Raw genomic sequence first — 16,370 nt, 5'->3', positions numbered from 1 at the left:
AGTGTTGCAATTATTGCAATACACTTTGCTGTCATCACTTAACTCTTCTTCTTTGAAAAATTCAAAGAGGCATTCCTGTAAAGCACATTTATCTGTAGATATGACAGGAACAAATGAACAAACATCTCATAAAACTCAGACTTTTGGTGACATGTGAGACACTGAAGTATAGATTTGAACTGTCCTTGAAAGAGATCATAATTAATGACTCATGAGCCTTTTGGTGTCCTTGCCCAGATTCTTCATAATTTTCATTGTACATAAGGTAATTTAGCTTTATTGGTCATTAAATTGTCATTAGGTAAATCCTGGTGTAGGCCCTCTATGAGAAACATCAATAGTTCGTGTGGATCCTGCTGATTGTGTCCAGCAAACTGGTCATTAAGTAAGCCAATTGTTATTTTGAAACTTTCAGGCTTAATATATATTTATAATATCCATTTCCCATAGTTTTGATGATCTGACCAAATTCTTCAGCTAATTTACCTTTATGTTCCATTGGATTTTTCTTGTTAATCCCTTTTTTTTTTTTATAATGATCTTGATTAAAAAAAATACTGAGCCAAGTCTGAAATATTATACAGGCATTGCAATATTGAGTTCATGTATCAAGAGTTTCCTATATTTTGGAGTCCAGTTAAGATAGGGTCCTCTCATTCCTTTTGAATCCTAGAATGTATGAGATTAGCACTATTGTCAGTCTCACTCAAGTTATGAGTTTTGAATATTAAATCTTTGTTACCTGTCATGGAAGTCTCAGCAACGTTACTGTTGTCTGTGTCTTGAGTATATTGTATTTGATCTGAAGGGGAATTTATACTCCCAGCAGTCTGAACCTGATCATTTGTGCTAGCCCAGTTACTGACAAGGCATAATAGGACCCAAAATTTCTTGGGAGGGTTGGCATCTATACAAATGTAGGCATATCCTTTCCCTCTATGGAGAAGATATCCAGCTATCCATTTTTCATCCTCCTTAATCCAAATAGGTGTTTGTTTCTTGTCTCTGAATATCTTCTTTAAAATGTCTTTCCCCTGAGTTTAACTTTCCCCTTGGGGAAAATTTAAGTAATTTAGTATTACAAGAGTACATGATAAAAAAAAATCCGTTAGTGATAAACCTCTTTTTCTATTTTTTTGTAATTGAGTATTTAAGATTCTGTGAGTTCTTCCACAATGGCCTGTCCACGACAATTATGAGGTATCCCCTTCAGATGTTTTATCTGCCATTCTTTGCAAAAGGATTCCAAAGTTTTGCTGATATAGGCAGGTCCATTATCAGTTTTTATAGAATATGGAATATCTATCACAGAAAAACACTGTAAAAGAAAACTACAAACAGCCTTAGACTTTTGAGAAGACATAGGGATTGCTCATATAAATCGAGAATAAGTATCCACCACAACATGGAGATAAGGTTTTCTTGGAAATAAATCTGTTTGAGTTATATCCATTTGTCAAAGTTCGTTAGTCTGTAAACCTCTTGGGTTTGCTCCTGCTATGTGAGTTTTCTTTGCTAATGGTGCAGAAATGTTGCAGTTCCCTATAAACTCTCTGGCTTGCCTCTATGGAATTTGGTAATTCACAGGTAAACGGCATGCATTTGTATGTAGGGCTGATTGTTCTTCTAAGGGTGATTTAAATATAGGCATTGCTAACAAGTCAGCAGTTCTAGTTCTATTTCCTTGAGCCATCGTCCTGGAAGACCTGAGTGGGCTCTTATATGTGTGATGAAGATGCGCTCAGTTTGTTTTTGAAGAAGCTGTTGTAATTGTTTAAGTAAATTCTGTATGAGTGGGTTGTTAGCATTAAGAGAGGCGGTGGCTATTGCAGGACATAAATTTACCATGTACATCGAGTCACTAGCAATATTCATTAGTTCTGTTACGTTTTCTAATAGGGGAATTAAAGTTGCTCATTCAACTTTCTGAGCAGAATTATATTTGGTATTTATAATTTTATTAGTAGTGTCCCTGGTGATTTCTCCCTTTCCATTCTGTGATCCATCGATGTAAAAAACCTTGGCATTGTGAATAGGGGACTCCGGAACAATTTCAGAAACAACAAACTGAGTTTTCTTAAAAAAAAAAACAAAAAGTCTCAAATCTTTCCTGCTGGATAATGAGAGGATATTTCTCTTATGAAATCTGAGAGGGCCCTTTGAAGAGATTCATTAAGAGGCAATATTGACTCAGTTTCCTTTTTTGATATTGGCAAAATGATTGCTATATATTAAAACTGGTTAAATATACATATTTTAGTTCCTTCTCTCAATAATACTCATCCCTGCAGGCTTTTCCAATGAACTGTTCTCCCCAGGGCATGCTGTGTTCCCCAACAACATGTCATCTTTTTAATAAAATTATGTGCCCTATTCATGAAAAATGTCCTCAAGCCATGATCATTAATTACACAGATGACATCTTACTGACTATGAACAATAAGACAGATTTACAGAATTTATACACTTTTTTTTTTTCCTTTGGCCACACTCGTTTGATGCTCAGGGGTTACTCCTGACTAAGAGCTCAAAAATTGCCCCTGGCTTGGGGGGACCATATGGGATGCTGGGGGATTGAACCCCAGTCCTTCCTTGGCTAGGGCTTGCAAGGCAAACACCTTACCTCTAGGGCCACCTCACTGGCCCCAGAATTTATACTCTTATGTTATTGATTGTTTACAAGCATCAGGACTAAAAATTGCTTTAGAACAAATACAGACTATGCCACCTTATCAAAAACTTGGGTTTCATTTTAGACCAAACGTCAGTAAGTCCACCAAAAATTTCTATTAATAAAAAGAACCTCAGAACGCTTAATGATTTTCAGAAAATTTTAGGAGATGTAAATTGGCTCTGCCCTGCACTAGGAATCCCAAATACAGAGTTGTCTAATCTCTTTAAAACTTTGGAGGGAGATCTCGACTTAAATAGCCCTAGACAGTTAACACCAGCTCCCCAAAAAGAATTAAGCTTCTTCTAGAATAGATTACAAAAATCATTTGTCAAGATTCATTCTGGGAGAAAATATATTTTTGCTGATTTTCTCTATAATAGATTCTCCTAGAGCTGTCCTAAAACAACAAACAGAGCCTTTGGAGTAGGTGTATTTACATAACAAACAACCTCACTCCGTGGTGTCCTATTTATAACTGATTTCAGAGCTTATTATCAAAGCAAGACTTAGATCTATATCTTTGCTAGGTTTTGACCCAGATGTAATCATTTTGCCAATATCAAAAAAGAAAACTGAGTCAATATTGCCTCTTAATGAATCTCTTCAAAGTGCCCTCTCACAGGAGAAATCACCAGGGGACAACACTAATATAATTATAAATACCAAATATAATTCTGCTCAGAGAGTTGAATTAGCAACTAGCTGGTTTCTGACAAGACGTAATGGGACCCAAAATTTCTTGGGAGGGTTGTCATCTGTACAAATGTAAGCATATCCTCTTCCTCTCAGGAGAATATATCCAGCTATCCATTTTTCATCCTCCTTAATCCAAATAGGTGTTTGTTTCTTTTCTTTGAATATATTCTTTAAAATGTCTTCCCTTGCTGTGTAACTTTCCTCTTGGGCTAAATTTAGTGTGATAAAAGTACATGACGAACTTTTTTTTTGTAATTGAGTTTTTAAGGTTCTGTGAGTTCTTCCACAGTGGCCTGTCCACGATAATTATGAGGAATCCCCTTCAGATGTTTTATCTGCAATTCTTTGCAAAAGAATTGAAATGTTTTGCTGATATAGGCAGGTCCATTATCAATTTTTAAAGAATATGGAATATTCATCCAGAAAAACTGTAAAAGAAAACTACTTAGACTTTTGAGAAGACATAGGGATTGCCCATATAAATCAAAAATATGTATCCACCACAACATGGAGATAAGGTTTTCTTGGAAATAAATCTGTTTGAGTTTTCTAATTTGTAAAAGTTTGTTAGTCTGTAAACCTCTTGGGTTTGTTCCTGCTATGTGAGTTTTCTTTATAAATGGTGCACAAATGTTGCAGTTCCCTATAATCTCTTTGGCTTGCCTCCATAGAATTTCTTAAATCACATGTAAACGGCATGCATTTGTATGTATGGCTGATTGTTCTTCTAAGGGTGATTTAAATATAGGCATTGCTAACAAGTCAGCAGTTCTATTTCCTTTAGCCATCGGTCCTGGAAGACCTGAGTGGGCTCTTATATGTGTGATGAAGATGCGCTCAGTTCATTTTTGAAGAAGCTGTTGTAATTGTTTAAGTAAATTCTGTATGAGTGGGTTGTTAGCATTAAGAGAGGCGGTGGCTATTGCAGGACATATATTTACCACATACATAAAGTCAGTAGCAATATGCATCGGTTCTGTTATGTTTTCTAATAGGTGAATTAAAGTTGCTCATTCAACTTTCTGAGCAGAATAATATTTGGTATTTATAATTATATTAGTGTTGTTCCCGGTGATTTCTCCCTTTCCATTATGTGATCCATCAATGTAAAAAAAACCTTGGCATTGGGAATAGGGGAATCCCGAACAATTGAAGAAACAAGCTAAATTTTCTTAAAAGAAAGTCCCCCCCCCAAAAAAAAAAGTTCCAAGTCTTTCCTGCTGGATAATGAGAGGGTATTTCTCCTGTGAAATCTGAGAGGGCCCTTTGAAGAGATTCATTAAGAGGCAATATTGACTCAGTTTTCTTTTTGATATTGGCAAAATGATTACATCTGGGTCAAAACCTAGCAAAGATATAGATCTAAGACTTGCTTTGATAATAAGCTCTGAAATCAGTTGTAAACAGGACACCACGGAGTGAGGTTGTTTGTTATGTAAATACACCCACTCCAAAGGTTCTGTTTGTTGTTTTAGGACAGCTCTAGGAGAATCTATTATAGAGAAGCAAAAATATATTTTCTCCAAGAATGAATCTTGACAAATGATTTTTGTAATCTATTCTAGAAGAAGCTTAATTCTTTTTGGGGAGCTGGTGTTAACTGTCTAGGGCTATTTAAGCCGAGATCTCCCTCCAAAGTTTTAAAGAGATTAGACAGCTCTGTATTTGGGATTCCTAGTGCAGAGCAGAGCCAATTTACATCTCCTAAAATTTTCTGAAAATCATTAAGCGTTCTGAGGTTCTTTTTATTAATAGAAATTTTTGGTGGACTTACTGACATTCAGTCTAAAATGAAACCCAAGTTTTTGATAAGATGGCATAGTCTGTATTTGTTCTAAAGCAATTTTTAGTCCTGATGCTTGTAAACAGTCAATAACATAAGAGTATAAATTCTGGGGCCAGTGAGGTGGCCCTAGAGGTAAGGTGTCTGCCTTGCAAGCCCTAGCCAAGGAAGGACTGGGGTTCAATCCCCCAGCATCCCATATGGTCCCCCCAAGCCAGGGGCAATTTTTGAGCTCTTTGCCAGGAGTAACCCCTGAGCATCAAATGGGTGTGGCCGAAAAAGTAAAAGAGTATAAATTCTGTAAATCTGTCTTCTTGTTCATAGTCAGTAAGATGTCATCTGTATAATTAATGATCATGGCTTGAGGAAATTTTTCACGAATAGGGCACACAATTTTATTAAAAAGATGACATGTTGTTGGGGAACACAGCATGTCCTGGGGAGAACAGTTCATTGGAAAAGCCTGCAGGGATGAGTATTATTGAGAGAAGGAACTAAAATATGTATATTTAACCAGTTTTAATATATAGCAATCATTTTGCCAATATCAAAAAAGGAAACTGAGTCAATATTGCCTCTTAATGAATCTCTTCAAAGGGCCCTCTCAGATTTCACAAGAGAAATATCCTCTCATTATCCAGCAGGAAAGATTTGAGACTTTTTGTTTTTAAGAATACTCAGTTTGTTGTTTCTGAAATTGTTCCGGAGTCCCCTATTCACAATGCCAAGGTTTTTTACATCGATGGATCACAGAATGGAAAGGGAGAAATCACCAGGGACACTACTAATAAAATTATAAATACCAAATATAATTCTGCTCAGAAAGTTGAATGAGCAACTTTAATTCCCCTATTAGAAAACGTAACAGAACTAATGAATATTGCTAGTGACTCGATGTACATGGTAAATTTATGTCCTGCAATAGCCACCGCCTCTCTTAATGCTAACAACCCACTCATACAGAATTTACTTAAACAATTACAACAGCTTCTTCAAAAACAAACTGAGCGCATCTTCATCACACATATAAGAGCCCACTCAGGTCTTCCAGGACGATGGCTCAAGGAAATAGAACTAGAACTGCTGACTTGTTAGCAATGCCTATATTTAAATCACCCTTAGAAGAACAATCAGCCCTACATACAAATGCATGCCATTTACCTGTGAATTACCAAATTCCATAGAGGCAAGCCAGAGAGTTTATAGGGAACTGCAACATTTCTGCACCATTAGCAAAGAAAACTCACATAGCAGGAGCAAACCCAAGAGGTTTACAGACTAACGAACTTTGACAAATGGATATAACTCAAACAGATTTATTTCCAAGAAAACCTTATCTCCATGTTGTGGTGGATACTTATTCTCGATTTATATGAGCAATCCCTATGTCTTCTCAAAAGTCTAAGGCTGTTTGTAGTTTTCTTTTACAGAGTTTTTCTGTGATAGATATTTCATATTCTATAAAAACTGATAATGGACCTGCCTATATCAGCAAAATTTTGGAATCCTTTTGCAAAGAATGGCAGATATAACATCTGAAGGGGATTCTTTATAATTATCGTGGACAGGCCACTGTGGAAGAACTCACAAAACCTTAAAAACTCAATTACAAAAAAAAAAGTTCCTCATGTACTCTTATCACACTAAATTTACACCAAGAAAAAAGTTACGCAGCAAGGGAAGACATTTTAAAGAATATATTCAAAGAAAAGAAACAAACGCCTATTTGGATTAAGGAGGATGAAAAATGGATAGCTGGATATATTCTCCTGAGAGGAAGAGGATATGCTTACATTTGTACAGATGACAACCCTCCCAAGAAATTTTGGGTCCTATTACGCCTTGTCAGAAACGGGCTAGCACAAATAATCAGGTTCAGACTGCTGGGAGTATAAATTCCCCTCAGATCAAATACAAAATACTCAAGACACTGACAACAGTAACATTGCTGAGGCCTCTGTGACAGGTCACAAGGATTTAACATTCACAACTCATAACTGAATAGTGATAATCTCTTACATTCCAGGATTCAAAAGGAAAGACAGGACCCTGTCTTAACTGGGCTCCAAAATATAGGAAACTCTTGCTACATGAACTCAATATTGCAATGCCTGTATAATATTTCAGACTTGGCTCAGTATTTTTTTTATCAAGATCATTATAAAAAAAGAGATTAAGAAGAAAAATCCAATGGGACATAAAGGTAAATTAGCTGAAGAATTTGGTCAGATCATCAAAACCATGGGAAATGGATATCATAAATATAGTAAGCCTGAAAGTTTCAAAATAACAAGTGGTTTACTTAATGAGCAATTTGCTGGACACAATCAGCAGGATCCATATAAACTATTGATGTTTCTCATAGAGGGCCTACACCAGGATTTACTTAATGAAAATTTAATGACCGATAAAACTAAACACCTTATGGACAATGAAAATTATGAAGAATCTGGGCAAGGACACCAAAAGGCTCATGAGTCTATTATTTATGATCTCTTTCAAGAACAATTTGAATCTATACTTCAGTGCTTCACATGTAACCAAAAGTCTGAAGTTTATGAGATGTGTTCATTTGTTTCTGTCACGTCTACAGATAAATATGCATTACAGGAATTCCAAAGAAGGGTTTAGTGACAACACAAAGTTCATTGCAACACTAGGAGAAAAAATTTTTTTTCGATTTTTGGGTCAAACCTAGTAGCAATCAGGGGTTACTCCTGGTTCTACACTCAGAAATCACTCCTGGCAGCTTGGGGTACTATATGGGATGGCAGGATTCAAACCACCGTCCTTCTGCATGCAAGGCAAATGCCCTACCTCCATGCTATCTCTCTAGCCCCAGAAGGAATTTTTTTTTAAAGAAAACATACATATGGAAACAGCCACCAGTACTAATAGTACATTTGAAACATTTTGCTTTTGGGCCCGGAGAGATAGCACAGCAGTGTTTGCCTTGCAAGCAGCCGATCCAGGACCAAAGGTGGTTGGTTCAAAGCCCGGTGTCCCATATGGTCCCCCGTGCCTGCCAGGAGCTATTTCTGAGCAGACAGCCAGGAGTAACCCCTGAGCAATGCTGGGTGTGGCCCAAATACCAAAAAAAAAAAGGGGGGGGCGGGAGAGAGAAGAAAGCAGCAAAATAGGTTCAATGAGCTAGATGTAACATTTGATTTAAGTGACTTAGATGTATGAGACCTAAAATGTAAAGTGATTTACTTACAGAAGTTTTCTCAAGTTAAGAGACCTGACAATGAGTAATGCCAAGGATTTAGTTCAGAGAGTTTTATGTCCTAGATGAAAAGATGTAACAATGATTTAGGACTATTTTAAGTGAAACAGATATAACGAATATCACCAAAATAACTGGGTTACTTACATGTATGTGAGGTGCAAGAGAAGTGAATTAGATTTGTCAAGTGAGCCAAGTCAGGGAGGTAGATGGAACAGTTCTAACAGGTAACAATGAGTTAACTCAGTGATTTATGTTACTCAATTACATGGAAGCGTTCTTTGAGATGCGACCATGAGTTACAAATATGGCATAGTTTCGTTTCAGTGAGCTAGGTACTCCGATGTAAAGAAGTACCAGTAAGTACTGACTGACTTAGATGTAAGAAATATAACATTGGTAAGAGGGAGGTACAAGTAGTTAGTAGGATAATGAATTGAGTTAGAAGTAACTTCTTACACACCAATAATGACAAAGAAGAAATGTACATTTAAAAAAACATTTACATTAGTATCACACAAACTAAATTCCTTGGAGTCAACTTAATGAAAGAGGTAAAGGTCCTATAAAAAAAAAAAAACTACGAAAACACTGCTTCAAGAAATAAAAGAGGACACACGAAAATGGAGACACATACCGTGCTCATGGACTGGAAGGATTAACATAATTAAAATGGCAATACTCGGGCCCGGAGAGATAGCACAGCGGCCTTTGCCTTGCAATTAGCTGATCCAGGACCAAAGGTGGTTGGTTCGAATCCCGGTGTCCCACATGGTCCCCCGTGCCTGCCAGGAGCTATTTCTGAGCAGACAGCGAGGAGTAACCCCTGAGCAATGCCGGGTGTGCCCAAAATAAAAAAAAAAATGGCAATACTCCCCAAAGCATTGTACAGATTTTTTTTTTTTTTTTTTTGGTTTTTGGGCCACACCCGGCGCTGCTCAGGCATTACTCCTGACTGTCTGCTCAGAAATAGCTCCTGGCAGGCATGGGGGACCATATGGGCCACCGGGATTCGAACCAACCACCTTTGGTCCTGGATCTGCTGCTTGCAAGCCAAACGCCCTGTGCTATCTCTTTGCGTCCGCATTGTACAGATTTAATGCAATCCCTCTGAGGATAAGACAGGAAATTCCTCAAAACAGTGGAACAAACACTCCTAAAATTTAATTGGAATAATAAAAGCCCACGAATAGCTAGAGCAATTCTTGGGAAAAGGAATATGGGAGGTATCACTTTCCCCAACTTTAAATTGTATTACAAAGCTATAGTCATTAAAACAGCATGGTACTGGATTAAAGACAGACCATCAGATCAGAGCATAGACTTGCATATTCCGAGAATGTCCCCAGAATATAATCAATTAATCTTTGATAAAGAGCAATAAATGCAAAATGGAGCAAGGAAAGCCTCTTCAACAAGTAGTGTTGGGAGAACTGGTCAGCCACTTGCAAAAAAAGCAAACTCAGATCTCCATCTATCACCATGCACAATGGTCAAATCCAAATGAATTAAAACTCTTGACCTCAGACCTGAAAATATAAGGTAGAGAACAACATGTAGCTATGACACTCCATGACATTGATACTAAAGGCATGTTAAGGAGGAATCGGCACTCTCCAAACAAGTGGAAACAGAGAAAAACAGATGGGACTCTATTAAGCTGAGAAGCTTCTGCACCTCAAAGGAACTAGTGCCTAAGATACAAAACCCACCCACAGAAGGGGAGAAGCTATTCATCCAATACCCATCAGATAACGGGGTTAATATCAGAGATATGCAAGGTACTGACAGAACTTAACAAAAAAAATCTAATCCCATCAAAATGAGGTAAAAAAAATGAACAAACAATTTCTCAAAGAAGAAATACAAATGGTCAAAAGACACATGAAAAATTGCTCCACATCACTAATCATCAGGGAGATGCATATTAAAGCAACAATGAGGTACCATCTCACTCCACACACTGGCACATATCACAAAGAACAAGTACAATCGGTACTAAAGGGATGTGGAGAGAAAGGGACTCTCACTGCTGGTGGGAATGCCGTCTAGGCCAGCCTTTATGGAAAACAATATGGAGATTCCTCAAAAATTGGAAACTGAGCTCCCATATGATCTAGCTATACCACTCCTAGGGATATACTCTAGGAACACAAAAATATAATTCAAAATTCCCTTCCTCACACCTATATTCATTGCAGCGTTATTTACAATAGCCAGATTCTGGAAACAATCAAGATGCCCTTCAACAGATGAATTGCTAAGGAAACCGTGGTACATATACACAATGCAATATTAGCAGCCATCAGGAGAGATGAAGACATGATATTTTCTTATACATGGATGTACATGGAATCTATTGTGCTGAGTGAAATAAGTCATAGAGATAGACACAAAATAGTAACACTGATCTATGGTTTTAAGAAAAGTAAAAGACATTTTTGTAATAATTCTCAGAAATAATAGAGATGAGGGCTGGAAAGTCCAGTTCACAATATGAAGCTCACCACAAAGAGTGGTGAGTGCAGCTAGACAATTAATTACACTAGCAACTATTATAACAATGTGAATGAATGAGGGAAATAAAAAATCTGTCTCAAATACAGGCAGGGGGCAGGGAGATGGGAGATTTGAGGCATTGGTGATGGGAATATTGCACTGGTGAAGGGGGATGTTCTTTATATGGCTGAAACCCAACTTCAATCATGTTGTAATCAAAGTGTTTAAATAAATATATAAAGAGGGGGAAAATAAACATCAATAAAAACCAGTCCTGCAGTAAAAAAAAATTTAAGTGCTAGACATAATACAGGTTGAACAGTGTAAAAATGAGTTTAGTGACTTAACACAGAGAACAGGCTCTTCTGAGAATGTATAAAGTAGCTTAAGTGAGTTCGATGTAAAAGCACTGAAGTGAGTTAATTAAGCTAAATGATTTAGAAATATGGGATCTAACAAGTCACTATGAGCTACATAAGTGACTTATGTTACTGAGTTAGTAGTAAGAAAATATCTGATGTTACGTTGATTTAAGTGAGTAATACAGATCTAACAGAGATCCCGAAATGAGTTAAGTGAGTTAACACACGAAACAGTTCTTTGTGAAGGCATGGAATGCTACCTAGCTTGTGTGGTTACATGCAAAAACACTAAAAATTGGAACAGTCAATAAGTTAAGTGATTTAGACATATGAAACCTAACAAGTTACAGTGGGTTCCGTAAAGGAGTTATGTTATGGACTTGGATGTGGCAGAACTTACTGATGTCATGGTGATCTAACAAACGTAACAGTGAGTTTAGTGAGAAACATCAGTTAAGAGAATTAAATGTAATAGATCTCAAAGATGGAACCGTGAAATTGCGTCCATTTGAGTACATGCAGCATGGGTCTCAGTGAGTAGAGTGAGTTAGATTCTAAAAGCTGAATCAGTGGGTGGAGCCAGCATGTTAAGTGATAGGTGTAACACAGATCTAACATGCAGAATTGATTTAACTGAATTAAATCAATGAAGTTGAGTTTCACATATGGAACTGTCATAGAAGTTGAGTGTTCCTAACTAACTTATAATGTAATTCACTGTTACCAATGTTATATCTCTTACATCTATGTAACTCAAGTAGTCACTGGTACATCTTTTTTTTTTTTTTTTGGTTTTTCGGGCCACACCCATTTGATGCTCAGGGGTTACTCCTGGCTCAGTGCTCAGAAATTGCCCCTTGTTTGGGGGGACCATATGGGACGCCGGGAGATTGAACCGCGGGTCCTTCCTTGGCTAGCGCTTGCAAGGCAGACACCTTACCTCTAGCGCCACCTCACGGCCCTCACTGGTACATCTTTACATCTGGGAACTTAACTCACTGAAACGAAACTATGCCATGTGCTTAAGTCATGGTTATGTCTAAAAGAATGCTTCCATGTAACTTAATAAAATAAATCACTTCTGTAATCACTGTTACCTGTTAGATCTTTTTCATCTACCTCCCTGACTTGACTCCCTAACAAATCTATTTCACTTCACTTGCACATGACATGTAAGTAATTCAGTTACCTTGGCTATATGTTATATCTATTTCTCTTAAAGCAGTCCTAAATCATTGTTACATTTTTTCTTTTTCTTTTTCTTTTTTTTTCTTTTTTTGGTTTCTGGTTTTGGGGTCACACCTGGAAGTGCTCAGAAATCGCTCCTGGAAGGCTTGGGGGACCATATGCCAGGATTTGAACCACCATCCTTTTGTTCCTAAGGCAAATGCCTTACCGCAGTGCTATCTCACTGGCCCTGTGGGACATAAAACTCTCTGAACTAAATCCTTGACGTAACTCATTGTCAGGTCTCTTAACTTAAGAAAACTTACTTCTGTAAGTAAATCAGTTTACATCTTTGGTTTCATACATCTAAGTCATTTAACCAATGTTACATCTAGCTCATTTGACCTACTCAATTTACTCACTTTTAAAAAGGACTGTTCCTTATGTAACACTCAACTTCTATGACTGTTCCACAGTGCTTAAGTGAGTTCAATGTAAAAGCACTAAAGTGAGTTAAGTAAGCTAAATGATATAGAAATATGGGATCTAACAAGTCACTATGAGTTACATAAGTGACTTATGTTACTGAGTTAGTTGTAAGAAAATATCTGAAGTTATGGTGATTTAAGTGAGTAATACAGATCTAACAGAGATCCCAAAATGAATTAAGTGAGTTAACACACGAAACAGTTCGTTGTGAAGGCATAGAATACTACCTAGCTTGCGTGGTTACATGCAAAAGCACTAAAAAAATGGAACAGGCAGTAAGTTAAGTGATTTAGACATATGAAACCTAACAAGTTACAGTGGTTCAAATCAATGAAGTTGAGTTCCACATATGGAACAGTCATAGAAGTTGAGTGTTACATAAGGAACAGTCCTTTTTAAAAGTGAGTAAATTGAGTAGGTCAAATGAGCTAGATGTAACATTGGTTAAATGACTTAGATGTATGAAACCAAAGATGTAAACTGATTTACTTACAGAAGTAAGTTTTCTTAAGTTAAGAGACCTGACAATGAGTTACGTCAAGGATTTAGTTCAGAGAGTTTTATGTCCCACAGGGCCAGTGAGATAGCACTGCGGTAAGGCATTTGCCTTAGGAACAAAAGGATGGTGGTTCAAATCCTGGCATATGGTCCCCCAAGCCTTCCAGGAGCGATTTCTGAGCACTTCCAGGTGTGACCCCAAAACCAGAAACCAAAAAAAGAAAAAAAAAGAAAAAGAAAAAGAAAAAATGTAACAATGATTTAGGACTGCTTTAAGAGAAATAGATATAACATATAGCCAAGGTAACTGAATTACTTACATGTCATGTGCAAGTGAAGTGAAATAGATTTGTTAGGGAGTCAAGTCAGGGAGGTAGATGAAAAAGATCTAACAGGTAACAGTGATTACAGAAGTGATTTATTTTATTAAGTTACATGGAAGCATTCTTTTAGACATAACCATGACTTAAGCACATGGCATAGTTTCGTTTCAGTGAGTTAAGTTCCCAGATGTAAAGATGTACCAGTGAGGGCCGTGAGGTGGCGCTAGAGGTAAGGTGTCTGCCTTGCAAGCGCTAGCCAAGGAAGGACCCGCGGTTCAATCTCCCGGCGTCCCATATGGTCCCCCCAAGCAAGGGGCAATTTCTGAGCACTGAGCCAGGAGTAACCCCTGAGCATCAAATGGGTGTGGCCCGAAAAACCAAAAAAATAAAAAAATAAAAAGATGTACCAGTGAGTACTTGAGTTACTTAGATATAAGAGATATAACATTGGTAACAGTGAATTACATTAGAAGTTACAGTTAGGGGGCCAGGCGGTGGCGCTAAAGGTAAGGTGCCTGCCTTGCCTGCGCTAGCCTTGGAAGGACCGCGGTTCGATCCCCCGTGTCCCATATGGTCCCCCAAGCCAGGAGCAACTTCTGAGCACATAGCCAGGAGTAACCCCTGAGCGTTACCAGGTGTGGCCCCAAAAAAATAACCAAAAAAAAAAAAAAAAAAAGAAGTTACAGTTAGGAACACTCAACTTCTATGACAGTTCCATATGTGGAACTCAACTTCATTGATTTAATTCAGTTAAATCAATTATGCGTATTAGATCTGTGTGACACCTATCACTTAACATGCTGGCTCCACCCACTGATTCAGCTTTTAGAATCTAATTCACTCTACTCAGACCCATGCTGCATGAACTCAAATGGACACAATTTCACGGTTCCATCTTTTAGATCTATTACATTTAATTCTCTTAACTGATGTTTCTCACTAAACTCACTGTTATGTTTGTTAGATCACTATGACATCAGTAAGTTCTGCTACATCCAACTCCATAACATAACTCCTTTATGGAACCCACTGTAACTTGTTAGGTTTCATATGTCTAAATTACTTAACTTACTGCCTGTTCCATTTTTTAGTGCTTTTGCATGTAACCACACAAGCTAGGTAGCATTCCATGCCTTCACAACGAACTGTTTCGTGTGTTAACTCACTTAACTCATTTTGGGATCTCTATTAGATCTGTATTACTCACTTAAATCACCATAACATCAGATATTTTCTTACAACTAACTCAGTAACATAAGTCACTAATGTAACACATAGTGACTTGTTAGATCCCTTATTTCTAAATCATTTAGCTTACTTAACTCACTGTTAGATTTTTCAGTGCTTTTACATTGAACTCACTTAAGCTACTTTATTCATTCTCAGAAGAGCCTGTTCTCTGTGTTAAGTCACTAAACTCATTTTTAAACTGTTCAACCTGTATTACGTCTAGCACTTACATTTTTTTTTACTGCAGGACAGGTTTTTATTGATGTTTATTTTCCCCCTCTTTATATCTTTATTTAAACACTTTGATTACAACATGATTGAAGTTGGGTTTCAGCCATATAAAGAATATTCCCCTTCGCCAGTGCAACATTCCCATCACCAATGCCTCAAATCTCCCACCTCCCTGCCCCCTGCCTGTATTTGAGACAGATTTTCTATGTCCCTCATTCATTCACATGGTTATAATAGTTGTTAGTGTAATTACTTGTGTAGCTGCACTTACCACTCTTTGTGGTGAGCTTCATATTGTGAACTGGACTTTCCAGCCCTCATCTCTATTATTTCTGAGAATTATTACAAAAATGTCTTTTACTTTTCTTAAAATCATAGATCAGTGTTACTATTTTGTGTCTATCTCTATGACTTATTTCACTCAGCACAATAGATTCCATGTACATCCATGTATAAGAAAATATCATCATGTCTTCATCTCTCCTGATGGCTGCTAATATTGCATTGTGTATATGTACCACGGTTTCCTTAGCAATTCATCTGTTGAAGGGCATCTTGATTGTTTCCAGAATCTGGCTATTGTAAATAGCACTGCAATGAATATAGGTGTGAGGAAGGGAATTTTGAATTATATTTTTGTGTTCCTAGAGTATATCCCTAGGAGTGGTATAGCTAGATCATATGGGAGCTCAATTTCCAATTTTTGAGGAATCTCCATATTGTTTTCCATAAAGGCTGGCCTAGACGGCATTCCCACCAGCAGTGAGAGTCCCTTTCTCTCCACATCCCTTTAGTACCGATTGTACTTGTTCTTTGTGATATGTGCCAGTGTGTGGAGTGAGATGGTACCTCATTGTTGCTTTAATATGCATCTCCCTGATGATTAGTGATGTGGAGCAATTTTTCATGTGTCTTTTGACCATTTGTATTTCTTCTTTGAGAAATTGTTCATTTTTTACCTCATTTTGATGGGATTAGATTTTTTTTGTTAAGTTCTGTCAGTACCTTGCATATCTCTGATATTAACCCCGTTATCTGATGGGTATTGGATGAATAGCTTCTCCCCTTCTGTGGGTGGGTTTTGTATCTTAGGCACTAGTTCCTTTGAGGTGCAGAAACTTCTCAGCTTAATAGAGTCCCATCTGTTTTTCTCTGTTTCCACTTGTTTGGAGAGTGCCGATTCCTCCTTAAC

General features: G+C 37.4%; 1 protein-coding gene across 1 annotated transcript in view; it reads left to right on the top strand.

The window, feature by feature from the left end:
* Positions 1 to 16,370, top strand: part of EIF4EBP2 (eukaryotic translation initiation factor 4E binding protein 2) — a 445,368-nt gene that overhangs the window by 194,601 nt on the left and 234,397 nt on the right. The gene's annotated exons all lie outside the window — the stretch shown is intronic.

This window comes from Suncus etruscus, chromosome 15, assembly GCF_024139225.1.
Source record: "Suncus etruscus isolate mSunEtr1 chromosome 15, mSunEtr1.pri.cur, whole genome shotgun sequence".
Lineage (NCBI taxonomy): Eukaryota > Metazoa > Chordata > Mammalia > Eulipotyphla > Soricidae > Suncus > Suncus etruscus.
Note: the sequence above shows the minus strand (reverse complement) of the source record. Positions and strands in the feature narration are given on the sequence as shown.